The 17,504-nt window shown below is 37.7% G+C and overlaps 1 protein-coding gene across 2 annotated transcripts in view; it reads left to right on the top strand.

Annotated features, from left to right (window-relative positions):
• Positions 1 to 17,504, top strand: part of JMJD1C (jumonji domain containing 1C) — a 424,199-nt gene that overhangs the window by 86,212 nt on the left and 320,483 nt on the right. The gene's annotated exons all lie outside the window — the stretch shown is intronic.

Here is a 17,504-nt window from a genome sequence, read left to right as displayed (position 1 = left end):
GTTTGTCCCCCTGAAAAAACTAATAAACAACCAGGAACAACTAGTAAATAATCTGGAATAACTATGGGGGGACAAACGTGACTGTCCCCTCATCATACACCAACCTGCATTGGGAGGAATGCCTGCAATCGCAGCATAAAATTTGTAGGTAAAAACTGTGGATCCAAGCCGGAGCCCCCTCCCTCCACATACTGAACTGCAAAGCCTCGTGCTAGAGAGAAGCATTCACCAAGCAAGCAGATATAACTAAGCTGAGCTCCAGCTGGGGTTTTAATTAAAAAACATGGACCGCTTAATACAAAAGATAAATCCCCAACGAACAGCTAGAGGCTTTTGGTGATGATTGACCTTGGAAAGCCGGAGGGTGGCCATGGACTAGCCCTAAAGGGGGCTTTCTGTTCCTTTTTCGGCTCAGTGGAGAAAGCCTCAGCGTTTTCAGTTCCCAGTGCTCTGACCAGACAAGGGCGGAGATAGCACAGGCAGAGTGTCTATTCAAATGTAAATGACCTCGCCCTAAGGGGTGTATTTTCCCTAAGAGGAAGAAGGTGGCACCAAGCTCTACTACACGCCTTCCATTCAGAACCAGACCCTAGAGCCTGAGGGAAAACTGCCACAGGCCACACCTCCTTACACCAGTCTGGAGCTACAGGCTGATGAGTGCTGCCTGCTGGGCAGAAAAGCACACTGACTTGAGGCCCCACAGGGTGTACCAATCTTCTAAGACAAACCCTCAGGGAGACGTGATACTATTGCCTCCTGCTGAGAACTGACTTTGGTCTGGTCTGGGAAAACCTGATTGGGGTAACCAAGGAAATGAGATGCCTAGACAACAGAAAACTACAGTCTACACTAAGAAAAATGAAGTTATGGCCCAGTCAGAGGAACAAACTTACACTTCAACTGAGATACAGGAAGTGAAACAACTAATGCTAAATCAATTTAAAAAGTTTAGGGAAGATATGGCGAAAGAGCTGAGCCATATAGTGAAAACACTGGGCATACATAAGGAAGAAATTGAAAGTTCAAAAAAACAACTGGCAGAATCTATGGAAATGAAAGGCACAGCACAAGAGATGAAAGACACAATGGAAACATACAACAGCAGATCTCAAGAGGCAGAAGAAAACACACAGGAACTGGAGAACAAGGCACCTGAAAGCCTACACACAAAAGAACAGATAGAGAAAAGAATGGAAAAATACGAGCAACATCTCCAGGAACTTAAGGACAAAATGAAATGCAGGAATGTATGTGTCATTGGTATCCCAGAAGGAGAAGAGAAGGGAAAGGGGGCAGAAGCAATAATAGAGGAAATAATTAAGAAAAATTTCCCATGTCTTATGAAAGACATAAAATTACGGATCCAAGAAGCACAGCGTACCCCAAACAGAATAGGTCTAAATACTCTGATTTTAGTAATCAGATTATCAAACGTCAAAGAGAGAATCCTGAAAGCAGCAAGAGAAAAGAGATCCATCACCTACAAAGGAAGCTTGATGTATTAGTTAGGGTTCTCTAGGGAAACAATCAATTGAAAAATATCTATGAATGTAAGATTTATAAAAATGTCTCGTGCAACTGTGGGTATGCACGAGTCCAAATATTGTAGGGCAGGCAGCAGACTGGCAACTCCAACAAAGATGTTCAATGATCTCCTCAGGAAACGAACTGACAACTTTGACAAACTCCTCAGGAAACCCTTTGCTTCTCAGCTGAAGAAGAAATGAAGGTCCATAATCTGTCTCGCTTAAAACTCTTCAACTGATTGCTTGGATTAAATCCAGCCAACTGCATTCCCTCATTGTGGAAGACATGCCCTTCGTGGATGTCATCAGTCACAGCTGCAGCCAATTGACTGATGATTTAATAAACCAGCCTGTTGGTTTATTAACCAGCCACAAACATCCTCACAGCAACGGTTAGGCCAGTCCTTGCTTGACCAGACAGCTGGGTACCATCACCTGGCCAAGGTGACACATGAAACTAACCATCACACTTGAAAAGACTGTGTGAGGATTTCTCAATAGAAACCATGGAGGGAAGAAGGAAGTGGGGTGATACATTTAAGATACTGAAAGAGAAAAACCACCAACCAAGAATCCTGTATCTGGCAAAACTGTCCTTCAAATATGAGGGAGAGCTTAAAATATTCTCTGACAGACAATGACAGAGTTTGTGACCAAGATACCTGCTCTACAGGAAACACTAAAGGAAGCACTGCAGACAGAAAGGAAAAGACAGGAGTGAGAGGTTTGGAAAACAATTTTGGGAGATAGTAGCACAGCAGTGTAAGTACACTGAACAAAGATGACTGTGAGTATGGTTGAAAGAGGAAGGTTAGGAGCACGTGGGACACCAGAATGAAAGACAAAAGATGAAGACTGGGACTGTGTAACTCAGTGAAACCTAGGGTGCTCAATGATTGTAATAAAAGGTACAAATATGTTTTCACATGAGGTAGAATAAATGAATTCAACATTGCAAGGTGTTAAAAATAGGGTGTGATTGGGAGGAAAATACAGTCAATGCAAACTAGAGACTATAATTAACAGAAATATTGTATTGTGCTTCCTTGAATATAACAAAGGCAATATACCAAAACTAAATGCATGTGGTGGGAAGACAGGACCTAGAGGAAGGGTATGGGACTCCTGGCATTTGTGATGCTGTCTGACTGTTTATTCTACTTTAGTTTAATGCTTAATGCTATCTTTCCTTTTGTTGCTTTCTAAGTGTCATGGGTTTTTTTTTCCTCTTTTTTTCTTTTTCTTTTGTCTCTACCTTGTTTGACTCTTCTTCCTTCTTTGTGGAAGAAATGGAGATGTTCTTATACAGATAGTTGCAGTGGTGCTGAGTACATAAATATGTGACTATACAGGGAACCAACGATTGTTTACTTAGTATGGAATGTATGGTGTGTGAACAAAACTGTCTTTAAAAAGAAATGGGTTGATGAAGAAACCTTGAGGGTACTATATTGAGTGAAATAAGACAGACACGTAAGAACTAATATTTCAGGGTCTCACTGATATGAACTAATTATAATATGTAAACTCAGAGACATGAAATATAAGTTACCAGGATATAGAAAGAGGCTCAAGAAAGGGGAGCTGTTGCTTATTATGAGCAGAATGTTCAACTAAAGTGAACTTAAACATTTGGAAATAGACAGAGTTGATGGTAGCACGTGCTGAATGGTGTGTGAAAGTGGTGGAAAGGTTAAGCTCAGACTCACGTATGTCACCAGAAGTAAAGTTGGAGGTTAAAAGATGGGAATGTATTAAACAGTAAATCTTGTAGTGGACAATGTTGTCCATGATTAACTGTACAAATATTAGAAATCCCTCTCATGAACTAGAACAAATGTATGACCCTACAACTAGAAGTTAATAATAGAGGGGCATATAGGAAAAAAATGTATTCCTATTGCAAACTGTATACTACAATTAGTAGTATTGTAACATTCTTTCATCAACAGTAACAAATGTACTATATCAAAACTATGAATCAATAATGCAGGGGAGGTGGTTAGGGGTATGGGAGGATTGGAGTTTTCTTTTTTGTCTTTATTTCTTTTCTGCAGTAATGAAAATGTTTTAAAACTTGAAAAAAAAATTGTAGTGATGGATGCACAGCTGTATGATGGTACCATGTGCAATTGATTGTACACTTTACTTTGGATCTTTGGATAGTTGTATGGTATGTGAATAATCTCAATAAAAACTAAAAAAATTTTAAAAAGTTAAAAAAATTTCAATAGAGCTTCTTTTAAGATTAGTTTTAATAAATAGGAATTGTGAATAAATATATATAGAATATAGTAATAGAGCATTTAAAAGACCTTAGGTGTCACTGAAACTTTTCTCTAAAGTACTATTAGTATTTCACTTGATGTTATTGTTTGGGCCTGAGTTTTCTCATTTGCATAGTTAGTGGAGGAATTGATCTCAATTCAGAGAGTTTTCTGATTCTGTAATTCTAGAAATGTCTTATTGACACTTTTTACCTGCAGTATTTTGGAAGAAAGTGTTTATTAAGCAAAAGTAAATTTCACATCTGTCCCAAATGCTCTTAATTCTAAGATAATGATACTTTTAGTTATGGCATACCTCTTGTGAGTTTATAGGATTTGGAATTTTACTTTTCGGAGAAATTGTGGTAGAATAAGTTAAGTATCCGAAGGCTGGAACATTGAGCCTTGATATGATCTTCATGCACTTGGGAATTTCAGTCATCAATATTTTACTTTGTGAAAATATTCTGTAGTTCTAATGGATTAAGAATAGTCAAGAGAAATTTACCTGACAGGTAACTAGCTAGTCAGTCTTGGTGTTTATGTTCTCTTTGGTCTGCTAATCTGAAATTAGGAAAGGAATGCTGTTACAGTTCTATTTCTAAGTGCTTTAGTGAATGTATTTGAAGAGAAAAGGAATACAATATGGAGAATAATTTTGTGGGAAATAGTCTTTTTATCTTTCCTTTGTTATTTCATCAAAACATATTCCTCGACTTGAAAAAAATTTTGTGATTCCTGATTAAACAGATGGTGCAATCAGATGAAATCAAATTTTAATTTTGATTAGTAGTATATGGTGTTTGTAGACTATTTTTGTTCTTTATAATGAAAACATAGACTTGAGGTCAGACCTAGATTATAATTCTAGGTATATTACTGTGTGACCTTTAATTCCCTTGTGTGTTAGTTTCCTTAATCTGTAAAATTTAATTGCTGTAAAGATTATGAGTTATGTGTTAAAGGAACTAACGTATGATACAGGTTTATTATAATTGTTCAATTTGTTTCCTCAAATCCTGTGTGAGTGACGGGTGTTCCTATGTGAATTGATGTATTCATTATCCTTATGAACATAAATTTCCTCAATCTATGGAAAGTAAGAGAGTTCAGGAGTTTTCTGAAATCATGCAGCTACTAAGTGACTGGGCGGGAAATTGATTAAAGATTTTCTGAGTCTAAATCTGGTGTGTCTTGATACTCTACCACATTCCTTCTCCAAATGGTTAACAATTCACAGACTTTCGAAGTCTTTAAAGGCTCTTCAATTGCTGTGACATATATTCTGGGTTTTTTTCTTACTTTAAATTTTTATTCTAGCAACATATATACCACCTAAAGTTTCTCCTTTTAATCACATTCACATATATAATTCAGTGGTGTTAATTGCATTCACAATGACATCATCACCATACATTACCAAAGCTAATTAAGTGATCTTTTCACTTTCAAGTTTCTTGCTTCTCTAATCTATTCCTGTTCTTTTCAATGTGGACCATTTACTCATCCTGAATTTCCCTTTATCCCAGAAGGCTTTGATTAATAGTTTGACCTTTGTTGGATCATGTCCAAACTCCATTCTCTAATTTTCATATCTTCTCAGTCTCTCCCTCTATCTTTTTTAAACTTCCAGTTCACCAATCCTCTATACAGATTGTTGTGGCTGTTTAGCAAGTCTTTTGTTGCAATTTAAAAAATATTATAACCCACTGTTTCTAAAGTCATAAAATGCACTTCTTGCTTCCTTTCAAATTTCATTTGCTGATAACATTTCCAATGTCAAATTGATGTTAGACATAGTCCCTTTGGTTAAAAATGGTCTTAGTCCCACTCAACAGGTAAACTCACTACCCTCCCCACTATGTAGGACATGACTTCCAAGGGTGTAAATCTCCCTGATAACGTGGAACATGACTCATGGAGATGAGCCTGGACCCAGCATCCTGGGATTGAGAAGGCCTTCCTTACCAAAAGGGGGGAGAGAAATTAAACAAAACAAAGTTTCAGTGGCTTGAGAGATCTCAAATGGAGTAAAGAGATCTGGAGATTATTCTTATGCATTTTATAGATATCCCTTTTTAGTTTTTAGTGTACTAGAATAACTAGAAGGAAATACCTGAAACTGTGGAACTGCAATCCAGTATCCTCAATTCTTGAACACGATTGTATCATTATATAGCTTATATGGTGTGACTGTGTGATTGTGAAAAAAACCTTGTGGCTCACATTCCCTTTATCCAGTGTATAGACAAATTAGTACAAAAAAGGGGCCAAAAAGTGAATGAATATTCGGGGTGGGGGGTTAGGGGGAAGGAGTATGACATGTTTTGGGTGTTCTTTTTTACTTTTATTTTTATTCTTATTTTTTGGAGTAAAGAAAATGGTCAAAAAATTGTGGTGATGGATGCACAACTATGTGATGATACTGTGAACAATTAATTGTACATTTTGGATTATATGGTAGTGAATACATCTCAAAATTGCATTTAAAAATGGTATTAGTGTTACATGAACTAAATCAAAATGAGAAAACGGATTCTTAATGAATCAAATTGAATAAAACATCAGTTTCATTTGCTTTAGAGAAATTCAAAATTCAGTTTAGCAGCATTTTACACAACATTCATGAATCTGAAAATGCCTTTTTTCTTTGATTCTAAGATACACATTTTCCACACATTATTGTGTCTGAAACTCAGCCCAGTTTATAGTTCCTGTCCAAAGTGACTTGTTTACCATAGGCAGAATATCAAGTGGTAGTAGTCTGCTTGCAAGTGTGTAACTTCAGACGTGTAGTAATTCTCAGTCTCGGTATCTCTTTGAATTTTTAAAAATTAGTGAGGAGTCCATAGAGCTTTTGATTGATATTTACTGTATTAAAAATTAAATTCAGAGTTCTTAAAATACAAGAACATGCAAGCACATGTTCCATTAGCTGTCAGAACAGTGATATCTGATGTCATGTAGCCTCTGGAAAACCTGTTTTTACATTCATGAGAGAATAAATAATGGAAAAGGCAAATAATGTTTTAGTATTGTTAGGAAAAGTTTTTACATTGCTAATCCCTTGAAAGGGTTCTGTTGCCTCTGAGAACCTGTGGTGAAGGCATGTGTTTATCTAATTATCTCCTTAGTTATCTAATTGTCTCCTTAATTGTTTGCATTGGTATCACTGCAGGTGGTTAAAATTTAAGCTAAATTTGGTTTCTTTATCATCTTTTCCAATGCCTTCCAGTATTTGCTATGTTGCTATATTGCTATGAAAATTACATACTTTGAATGTAGAAGATTGCCTGTCACATGCCAGAGAATGTTAAGAAAGGCAGTAGAAACAGTCAGCATTCCTAGAATAGATTTTAGAATTTTTAAAGCTGAGAGTTCTGTGTGACTAATTTATATCTTGTGAAAGACTGTTGCATAGGAACTGAACATCTGATCCATGTGTCCGGAAGTTTAAGTGAGATTCAGAAAGCATCTTAAAGCTTAGACTTGTTATATCAAAGAAAGAAATAGTAGTATGTTAATACATGGATAAAGTTATGCATTGTCATTTAATATGAAAAGGCTATGAATATTTAATGTAAGAAATACCCCTCCCCACACACACCCAAATTGCTATTCCATGGATGGAATCTTAGAACCAAGGCAAAAAACAGTATTAGGTAATGTATTTGTAAAACAATTTAATATCAGTAAAATGTTTCAGTGTATCGAATAGCACCATACTGTTATTTTGGTCTGTACTCTTTTTCTTCTTCAAAAACAGATTGATGAAACTATATCGACCTTCTTTTAGAGAGTTTTGTTGTCTTAACTTTCAAAATCTCCTAGCATATTCTAGTAACAAAGTGGATCATTTCCTTCTAGGGAAATCATTTGAGTTTAAATTGTTTATGTGAATAAAGAGACTAATAATGAATATGAATATAGATTATTTGTACCTCATTTTTCCATAATAATTTTTTAGTATATGAGCACACAGGTACTTATAGAAATAATTAAATTCTGTGGAAACTAAAGCAGTAAAGAAGTTAAAGCAGTAAAGAAGGAAAAAGTAAATACGCTTACAAAGAGAGTTAATATTATATTAAATTTGAGTCTGAATTTCTTAGTGTTCAGAGCAAAATGAGAATTGTGATGCTTTAAAATATTGATTTCAGAATTGTTTTCTCATTTAGCCTTAATGATTTTTTGGATTGCTTACTGGAGCTCTTTTGACAGGTGAGTGGCCAAAGGGTATAGGAGGTGCTGGGGATTGAATAATGTCCCCCACAAAAGGCATTTTCAGCTTCCAACCCCTAATTCTGTGGGTGTGAAGCCATTTGTAAATAGGACCTTTGAAGCTGTTATTAATTAAGGTGTTCGCAAACTGAATGAGGGTGAGCCTTAATCCAGCATGGCTGAAGTCCGCATAGGCAAGGGAAATTGAACAGGAAAGGAAGCCATGGGGAGCAGCCAAAAGCTAGAAGTCAACGGAACCCAGAAGTGAAAGGAGAAGATGCTGCTATAGGCGTTGCCGTGTGGCAGAAAAGTCAAGGAACCCCAAGATTGCTGGGAGCCAAAAGATAACAATTCTGGCAGGGAGCAAGGTTTTGCAAAGTTGCAAAGTTTTTTCTGCTTTTCCAGATACTTGACACAATGGAATTTGATAGGCACTTACACTGTTGGGTCTTTTAGTTGCAGTATTGGGGCCACAGAACCACAGAAAATAAGATTTAATCTTTTCAGGTTATAAACTGTATATAACGTTATCATTCTGTCCTTTTACCTAAAGTGAAATATTTTGATTCATGTTAAAATTAGAGTGCCCTGAAGGTTCAAAGGAAAATGCATAGGCTCAGAGAAATTTGATTGCCCATTTAATTGTGCAAGAGGAAATGAAAGAGTCCAAAATATGTTGAAGTTGATTACAGAAAACAAAAGAGGGGATCTAAATTCACTATCTTTTTGCACTTTTTAAAATTGTACTATTCTCTTCTTTTGGCCAACATCTTCCATATACCATAGTTTGGTTTTTGGTATGGTGAAAAAGTGGAGGTTTTTGAGAAGTTTTGTACAAATGATGTGGGAACATGGGGAAGAACTGATTTGAGGTCAGGGAAGCTAAAGACCTTTGAGTGCTTTTGTGGTGTGCTGTACTCTATGGGAGGCTCTGTATGAGATCAAGCTTGAGAAACTTCCATGGTAAGAATGTGAGTGTTTCATTTTTGCCAAGAGTCTATTGGGAAGATTAATTTTTATTTAAAGTTTAATTTTGTTGTGTTTTCAGTGTGTATAAATTGCTTGTAGATATTTTGTCCCCAGAGTTATATCAATCCCTTGCAAATAACATAAATCTAATAACAGAAAAACTGCAAAGAAAAGAATTTCCTGGTGATGAAAGGGAACATTTTAGCTCTCCTTGTCCTATACCATTTCTTATTTCTTTTTTTTTTAATCTTCATTTTATTGAGATATATTCACATACCACGCAGTCATACAAAACAAATCGTACATTCGATTGTTCACAGTACCATTACATAGTTGTACATTCATCACCTAAATCAATCCCTGACACCTTCATTAGCACCCACACAAAAATAACAAGAATAATAATTAAAGTGAAAAAGAGCAATTAAAGTAAAAAAGAACACTGGGTACCTTTGTCTGTTAGTTTGTTTGTTTCCTTCCCCTATTTTTCTACTCATCCATCCATAAACTAGACAAAGTGGAGTGTGGTCCTTATGGCTTTCCCAATCCCATTGTCACCCCTCATAAGCTACATTTTTATACAATTGCCTTCGAGATTCATGGCTTCTGGGTTGTAGTTTGATAGTTTCAGGTATCTACCACCAGCTACCCCAATTCTTTAGAACCTAAAAAGGGTTGTCTAAATTATGCATAAGAGTGCCCACCAGAGTGACCTCTCGGCTCCTTTTGGAATCTCTCTGCCACTGAGGCTTATTTCATTTCCTTTCACATCCCCCTTTTGTTCAAGAAGATGTTCTCCATTCCATGATGCCGGGTCTGCATCCTCCCCAGGAGTCATATTCCACATTGCCAGGGAGATTCACTCCCTTGGGTGTCTGATCCCACGTAGCAGGGAGGGCAGTGATTTCACCTTTCAAGTTGGCTTAAGTAGAGAGAGAGGGCCACATCTGAGCAACAAAGAGGCATTCGGGAGGAGGCTCTTAGGCACAATTATAGACAAAGAGAATTCTGAAAGCAGCAAGAGAAAAGCAATCCATCACATACAAGGGAAGCTCGATAAGACTGTGTATAGATTTCTCCACAGAAACCATGGAGATGAGAAGGTAGTGGTATGATATATTTAAGATACTGAAAGAGAAGAGCTGCCAACCAAGAATTCTATGTCCGGCAAAACTGTCCTTCAAATATGAGGGAGAGCTTAAAATATTTTCAGACAAACAGACACTGAGAGAGTTTGTGAATAAGAGACCAGCACTACAAGAAATACTAAAGGGCTGATAGGAAAAAACAGGTGAAAGAGGTTGGGAGAAGAATATAGAAATGAACATTATCATGAAAGGTAAAAAGAGAGAGGGAAAATAAGACATGACATATAAAATCCAAAAGACAAAATGGTAGAAGAAAATACTGCCCTTGCGGTAATAACACTAAATATTAAATTCCCCGATAAAAAGACACAAACTGGCAGAATGGTTGAAAAAACAGGACCCATCTATATGCTATCTACAAGAAACTCACTTTAGACACAAGGACAAAAATAGGCTGCAAGTGAAAGGTTGGAAAAAGATACTTCATGCAAACAGCAACCAGAAAAAAGCTGTAGTAGCTATGTTAATATCAGACAAAGTAGACTTCAAAAGTAAAACAGAAGACACAAAGAAGGACACTGTATATTCATAAAAGGGTCAATTCATCATGAAAACAAAAATCATAAATATTTATACACCACACCAGAGTGCCCCAAAATTCATGAGGCAAACCTGGGAACACTGAAAGAAGTAGATAATTCCACAGTAATAGTTGGATAATTTGATACACTGCTCTCATCAATGGATAGAACATCTAGACAGAGAATAAATAAGGAAACGGAGATGTTGAATTGTATAATAAATAAATTAGACTTTACAGACATTTATAGAACACTACACCTCACAACAGCAGGATACACGTTTTTCTCTAGTGTTCATAGAACGTTGTCTAGGACAGAGCACATGTTGGGTCACAAGGCAAGTCTCAACAAATTCTCAAATATTATAAAAAACACTTTCTCAGATCATAACACAGTGAAGTTGGGAATAAATAACAGGCAGAAGATTGTAAAATTCACAAATATATGGGGATTAAACAACACACTCTTAGAAAACCAGTGGGTAAAGGAAGAAATTAAAAGAGAAATTAGTAAATACCTTGAGACAAATGCCAATGAAAACACAACATATCACAACTTATGGGATGCAGCAGAGGTGGTGCTGAGAGGGAAATTTATTGCCCTAAACGCCTTTATTAAAAGTGAAGGGAGAGCAAATAACCCCAAAGCAAACAGAATGGAAGAAATAACCAATACTAGAGCAGAAATAAATGAAATTGAGAATAGGAAAAGAATAGAGAGAATCAACAAAACCAGGAGGTGGTTCTTTGAGAAAATCAACAAAATTGATCGACCCCTAGCTGGGCTAACAAAAAAAAAAAAGAGAGAGAGAATGGATGCAAATAAGTGCAATCAGAAACAGGAAAGGAAACATAACTACTGACCCTGCAGAAATAAAAGAGATAATGAGAAGATACGAGCAGCTATATGGTAATAAACTAGACAGCTTACACGAAATGGACAACTTCCTTGAAAAGCATAAACAACCAACATTGACCTAAGAAGAAATAGGTGACCTCAACAAACCAGTCAGAAGCAAAGAGATTGAGTCAGTCATCAAAAAGCTCCCCCACAAAAAAGCTCCAGACCAGATGGCTTCACATGTGAATTCTACCAAGCATTCAAGAAAGAATTAATACGAATCTTGATCAAACTGTTAAAAAAATTGAAGAGGAGAGAAAGCTACCCAACTCATTCTATGAAGTCAACATCACCCTAATACCAAAATCAGGCAAAGATACTACAAAAAAAAAGGAAATTATATACTAATCTCTTTAATGAATATTGATGCAAAAGTCCTCAACAAAATACTCGCAAATTGAATCCAGCAGCACATTAAAAGAATTATACACCATGACCAAGTGGGGTTTATTCCAGATATGCAAGGCTGGTTCAACATAAGAAAATCAATTAATGTAATACACCACATCAATAAGTCAAAGCAGAAGAACCACATGATAATCTCGATCGATGCAGAAAAGGCATTTCACAAAATCCAGCATCCTTTCTTGATGAAAACACTTCATGTGATAGGAGTAGTAGGGAATTTTTTTCAGTATGATAAAGACAATATATGAAAAACCCACAGTTAACATTGTACTCAGTGGGGAGAGACTGAAAGCTTTCCCTCTTAGATCAGGAACAAGACAGGGATGCACACTGTCACCATTGTTATTCCACATTATGGTGGAAGTTCTAGCTAGAGCAATTAAGCAAGGAAAAGAAATAAAAGGCATTCAAAATTTGGAGAGAAAGAAGTAAAACTTTCACTGTTTGCAGATGACATGATTCTATATGTAGAAAACCCAGGAAAATCTACAGCAAAGCTGTTAGAGCAAATCAATGAATACAGCAAAGTGCAGGCTACAAGATCAAAACGCAAAAATCTTTATTTTTATACACACGTAACGTGCAACAAGAGGAAGAGAGAAAAAAAAATTCCATTTACAATAGCAACCAAGAGAATTAAGCATTTAGGAATAAACTTAACCAAGGCCACAAAAGGTAGAAAACTGCAAGAAACTGCTAGAAGAAATCAAACAGAAACTAAAAAAAAAAAAAAAAAATGAAGAACATACCATATGGATTGGAAGACTAAATATAATTAAGGTGTCAACTCTACCTAAACTGATTTATAGATACAATACAATACCAATTAAAATCCCAACAACTTTCTTTGCAGAAATGGAAAAACCAATACCCAAATTTATTTGGAAGGGCAAGGTGCCCTGAATAGCCAAAAATATCTTGAGAAAGAGGAACGAAGTGGGAGGTCTCACACTACCTGAATTTCGAGCATATTATAAAGCTACAGTGCTCAAAACAGCATGGTACTGGCATAAGGACAGAGATACCGACCAATGGAATTGAATTGAGTGTTCAGAAATAGACTCTCGCATTTGTGGACAATTGATCTTTGGTGAGGCAGTCAAACCCAAGCAACTGAGACCGAGCAGCCTCTTCAATAAATGGTGTTTGGAGAAGTGGATATCCATTTCCAAAAGAAGGAAAGACGTCCCCTATCTCACACCTTATACAAAAATTATTTCAAAATGGATCAAAGACCTAACATAAGCGCTAAGACCATAAGACTCAGAAGAAAACATAGGACAATATCTTAAAGCTTGTGATAGGAGGTGGTTTCCTAGACCTTACACCCAAAGCATGAGCAACCAAAAAAGAAATAGACAAATGGGATCTCCTCAAAATCAAAACACTTTTGCACATCAAAGGACTTGGTTAGAAATGTAAAAAGGCAGCGTACACAATGGGAGACAATATTTGGAAACCACATCCGTTAAGGGTTTAATATCCAGAGTGTATTAAGCGATCCTACAACTCAACAACAGAAAGACAACAACCCAATTTAAAAATGGGCAAAAGACATGAACAGACACTTTACTGAAGAGGAAATACAAATGGCTCAAAAACATGTAAGAAAATGCTCAACTTCACTGGCTATTAGGGAAATGGAAATCAAAACCACAATGAGATGTCATCTCACACCTACCAGAATGGCCATTTTCCAAAAAACAAAATTACAAGTGCTGGAGAGAATGTGGAGAAAGAGGCACAATTATTCATTGTTGGTGGGAATGTGGAGTGGTGCAACCATTCTGGAAGACAGTGTGAAAGTTCCTCAGGAAGCTAAGTATAGATTTGCCATATGACCCAGCTATTCCATTGCTAGGTATATAGTTAAAGGAACTGAAAGTTAAGACATCAACGGACATCTGTAAACCGATGTTTATTGCAGGATTATTCACGATTGCCAAGACATGGAAGCAGCCCAAATGTCCACAATGGATGAGTGGATAAACAAACTGTAGTATATATACATGATGGAATATTATGCAGCTGTAAGACAGAACAAAGATACAGAACTTATATAATGTGGATGAACCTTGAGGACATTATGTTAAGTGAATTTAGCCAGAAACAAAAGGAGAAATACTGTATGTTCTCACAAATATGAACTAATGTTAGTGAGCAAACTTTGAGAGTTAAAAGTTGATAACACAGGCTACCAGGAGATAGAAAGAGGGTAGAGATCGAGCATTTGATGCTGAAGGACTACAGAATGATCAGCAGGATTGATTGTATAGATCCAGAAATAGATAGCACAGTATTGTAACTACGCTGAACAAAGATGTCTGTGAATAAGCTGAAAGAGGTGGAATAGGGGAAGGTATAACACCAGCAGTAAAGATAGATGATAAGGACTGGGACTGTGTAACTTGGCAAAAACTGAAGTAGCCAATGACTGTTGCTAAACATACAAATATAAAAATGTCTTCACATGTGGGAGAACAAATGACTGTCAACCATGCAGAGTGTTGAAAGGGTGGTGGTATTTGGGAAAAAAACATAATCAAAACAAGCTGGAGTCTGTGGTCAACAGTAACATTCCAGTATGCTTCCATTAAATTTAACAAAGGCAATATACCAAAGTTAAATGTGTATGAGAGGTAGTGCTGTGCTTGTCTTATCCTGCCCAGCAGGTGGTGCTTGTTAGCCCACAGCTCCCTGCAGGCATGTAAGAGGTGCTGAGCCTTTAATTCTCAGCACACCCTGTTGCTGCCAGGGACAGAAGGTGTCAGAAGTCAAGCTTAAGCTGTTTCTGTCTTTTAGTGTTTTCCTCTTGCCCTTAGGAAATTCCTGCCTCTGAATTCTCTGAGGAAGGGCAGCCACTTGAGCTGGGCCCTGCCCCCCTTTTCTTAGGGAGGAAAAGCCTTTAGAAAATTACCTCCTTTACTTGACTTCTTCCTTTGTCTCTCTATCTTATCTCATCTCCACCCTTGCCTGGGTCCCCACAGACATTTGAAAATGCCCCAGGCTTTCTCTAATGAGCTACTTAGAATGAGAGAGAAAAAAAAAAAGAAAGACATCCCCTTTTCAGAGCCAGTCTCCAGCCCTCCAGTTTGTCCAGTAGGCCATAGTTGGTACCAGTTCTGTGTGCCCCTTTTCTTGGGACACAGCCCTTTTCCAGCATTCTGAGATCAGTTGAACCCAGAAGCTTCTGTTATTATTTATTTAATGTTATTATTTTTCTGTCAGTCCTGCCTTCTCTCTGCGGGAAGAGACCTTAGTATTCCTTTGCTGCTTGCTCCAGCTTGTATTCAGTAGTCCAAATTCGTTAACCACAACTGGAGCTTGGTTGCACTACCTTCCCCTGTTCCCAGCAGAGATTGCTTTTTTTCCCCACAGAGGAGTATTCCGACTCAGCCTGCAGTGCCAGTGGGGGAGGGGTTCCAGCTCCACAGTTTGGGGATTTTTACTTATAATTCTATGCTGTGTTCTCAGCCATTCCACCCATTCCATACTGTTATATGATGTGTGTTCTGTCATGGATGTCAACCAAACTGTTGTTCCAGACTATTTACTAGCTGTTCCTGGCTATTTACTCATTGCTTTAGGGGACAAACTAAATTCCACACCTCCCTATTCCGCCATCTTGCTATGCATAGTTCACCGGTATATTTTTTATTTCATCTAGAGTGTCTTTTGTTTTTATGTTTGTTATTTTCCTGTGTATTCTTTCTAATTCTTCTTTATGCTCTTTAGTGTCTTCTTAATATTCTTTATGTCTTATCCATGGTTTACTTCATTTCTTTGGATTGATTCAGGAGATTTGTTTGAACAATCTTTGATTTGTTCAAGACTCAACTTTTTGATTTGTTTCTTTTGGGGGCCATTTCTTCTTGAGTTTTAGTATGCCTTGTGATTCTTTTGTCATATCTGGTCATCTGATTATCTTGTTGGGTCTATTCTGAAGGTTGGTCTCTCTGTCTTGTTTACAGTTTAGTTGTTTCCTGGGTTTGTATTAGGGCACTGGTTTGACAATTAGGTCATCAGTATTTCTCAGCCAAAACAGGGCCAGGTACCTTTGCATTGGGTGTAGAAAAGGTCTAGTGTGTCTAGGATAGGGTCTGGAGAGGCTCTGAAAAGCCCTCTCTTTCCCCTACACTTTCCAGGCTGCCCAGCAGATGGCACTGTTCAGTGACTTACTAATCCTTCGAAGCTGTTCATGTCATGGAGGTCAGCAGAGTCTGACCCAGCGGGGCTGAAACTGCAGGGTTCTTTGTGCCCTCTCTTCACCAGCCAAAATCTGGCTCATTGTGGTGCTGTTTCTCCCTCTACTTGGGGTAAGGATGCCCACAGCTGCCTCATTCTGCAGCCATCCACCAGGCAAGGATCTGGCTGCCTGCTGCTATTTACCTCAAGGTATGATGGGTGGACACCAGGACCCAGGATTGGAAACACATTCTCTGTCCATTTTCTCAGTCTTTTTGTTCCTCATTGACCTGGGACTTGAAATGTCCTCCCCTCTCCTCCAGGTCCCAGAACAGTTGATTTGAACTGTTTCTACCTGTTTACTTGCTGCTTTTGGGAAATAACTAGATTTTTCCATTCACTTCCTAATCCTCCATTTTGGAAACTCCTCCTTGGCGCTCTTTTATATTCCACCCACCCCAGTGGCTTGTGTCCTGCCGTGGGTCCCTTGGGGCTTGGGTCTCTGTGTCTGGATATAAGTGGGGATGTGTCTTATTGATGTGAGAGATTTTATAGGCTATGTGTCTGGTGGGAGATGGACGGGATCCTGGCCTTTGCCTCTGGACACTTCCCAAGCTGTGTGGGACTGAGTGAAAAGGAGGAGAAAGGACCTGCCTGTCCAGGACATAAGTTTCCTGCCTGTTTTTTTTTTTCTTTCTTCGATTCCGCATTTGTAGGATCCTTCTCCAATCTTTACCTTCCTTCAGAGTTCAGAACAAGTGAGATAGATTTGTCCGGTTTTGTTTTGTTTTGTTTTGTTTTGTTTTCTGAGTCTCTGGGTAGAAGTTTTCAGTAGCTATCTTGTGTTGCCACGTTGATAATGTCACCCTTACATGATTTTTTTTATGATCATAAACTTTTAAGGATATTTTAAAATCTGTATTCTTTCGAAGGAAATAGTAGAAACAATGGAGGCATTAAAAGACATCTGATTTCTAGTTACATATTTAATGATACAGCATAACCGTTTTTTACCATGCAAATCAAGAATGGGTTTGAGGGTAAGTACATTACTACAGAGGGTAGTTTTGGCAGAAGTATTGTGTGCAGGGAAGGCAAGCCCGTATCCTATTTTGTGTCTATTCTAGTTAGGATAAATCACTGCCCCTTCTATAATGGAAGTAGTCCAATGTAATCCACCTGCCACTAGGCAGCAGGTTAATCACCTTGGGGAATGGTGCCATATTGGAGGCTGAGTGTTGGCCTCTGCTTCTGGCAGATTGGGCATTCAGCAGTGCCTATAGCCAGGTTGGCCTTGCTGAGTGGAAATCCATATTGCTGTGCCCATGCATAATTTCCATCCCTGCCATAGTGTCAACT

This window comes from Choloepus didactylus, chromosome 15 (genome assembly GCF_015220235.1).
Source record: "Choloepus didactylus isolate mChoDid1 chromosome 15, mChoDid1.pri, whole genome shotgun sequence".
In the NCBI taxonomy this organism is placed as follows: Eukaryota; Metazoa; Chordata; class Mammalia; order Pilosa; family Megalonychidae; genus Choloepus; species Choloepus didactylus.
The sequence above is the reverse complement of the archived record's forward strand: the minus strand, read 5'-3'. Positions and strand labels throughout refer to the sequence as shown.